This window comes from Triticum aestivum, chromosome 5B, assembly GCF_018294505.1.
Source record: "Triticum aestivum cultivar Chinese Spring chromosome 5B, IWGSC CS RefSeq v2.1, whole genome shotgun sequence".
In the NCBI taxonomy this organism is placed as follows: Eukaryota; Viridiplantae; Streptophyta; class Magnoliopsida; order Poales; family Poaceae; genus Triticum; species Triticum aestivum.
In genome coordinates, this window is record NC_057807.1 from 271,279,243 (window position 1) to 271,280,978 (window position 1,736).

Below are 1,736 nucleotides of genomic sequence, written 5' to 3' on the forward strand. Positions count from 1 at the left end.
TCCTCACAAGCAAACTCAACGGGCTCCTCGGTAGCGAACTCGTCTCCCGGCTCTACCCAACAAGACAAACAAGCAACAAGGATACAATCAACCACGGGCAAGACCAAGCAATATGATGAAATGACGATATGCTATGCGGGATGCGATGCGGGATGCAAAATACAAGATATGACAGGAAATGCATGAACCTGGCATCAACTTGGAAAACCAAGTGTGCCACTGGATAGAGGGGATGAAATCGCTTGAAAACGATATAAAGATCATTGGAATCGGAGTTACGGTTTGGAAATGGCGAGCGTTTTAAGATATGACACCGGTCTGCGATTTACAGCAAGTAGGCATCTAAATGCAACGAAATGAACATGCTACAACCACCAAACATGAAAACAAAATACATGGCAGTGATGTAAACAAGATGGTTGACAAAACACTAGCACTGAGCCATAGGCAAATTCATCCCTTAAGAGGTTCAAACAAGCATGGCTAAAACGCAAATGCAAAACAGATTCCAGACTTAGTGAAATTAACACTAGTCTGAAATTTCAGATCACGATGCTCTCTTCGGAGAAGCAAAACAACATGATAGAAAATCTGAACATGACAAGTAAGAACATGGCATGGAGCTACTCAACAAGCTTAACAAAACACTCAAAGTGACCTGGGGCCAAAAGGGTTCACAAAATACTCTACCGAGCTCACGAACATAGCTCGAACACAATCAGTTTTCAGACTTAGTGAAAACTGAGGCATGCAGAAATTTAACTCACGAAGGCATGTAAACGAGCTCGATGCACTCACTACGGTGCAAGTCATGGCAAGGAAAGCATATAACCAGCAAGAAGGCACAATGTGCTAGCTACACATGGCAAGAACAAAGGCATAGCATGCATGGAACACTAACGGTAGCATCGGCAAAATCGCAAACAAGTTGACGATCTGCCCAGATTAACAACGAAGCAAAAGTTGAGCTCGATTGAGTCAACCTAGAGCACTCCACATATGTAAACAAAGACAAGGATGGATAGAGCATAACATAGATATCAAAACTCCCTTACTGATCATCCTCAAAAGAGGCACGGATCATTAGGAAACAAGCTGGACATATAGCATCATGAACTAAAATATCCCAGACTTAGTGAAAATCACTAAGTCTCTGAAATCAGCAATCTCAGGTACCTCTCTTCGCCAGCTTGCACAAGAAAACACACACATCCTAAAAATGCATGGGTGGCACCTCTGGAAAGAAGACAAAATGCTTAACAATTCATCCCAAAGGGGCACAGGCATATCATGCACGAATTAAACATGGCAAAAATGACAAAAGTGCATGATGAACTAACGGATCTGCAATTTAACTCACGAAGCCTCCTTCTAACAGAATTTTGGGCATCAAGATGACCTCAAATGGAATGAAATGATGTACATGTCGAGGCGAAGATTTTGATATATCATATGCCCAAAACGGAGCTACGGATGCGGAGATACGAGCAGTCAAAGAATGCATAAAAATCTGGGAGTTAGGGTTTCGGGGGGAGAGAGGGTCAACCTAGATCTAGATCCGGCTACTGTAGCAAACACTGTTCACCAGGCGCGGTTACTGTAGCAGTCCGATCCGAGGTCGCCGGAAATGGCCGCGGCGGCGGCCGGCGTGGAGGAAGGAGACCGGAGAAGGACGCCGGCGGCGCGGGGAGGACCTTGGGGCGGCGCGGCCGGCGATGAGGAGCCCCGACGGAGTC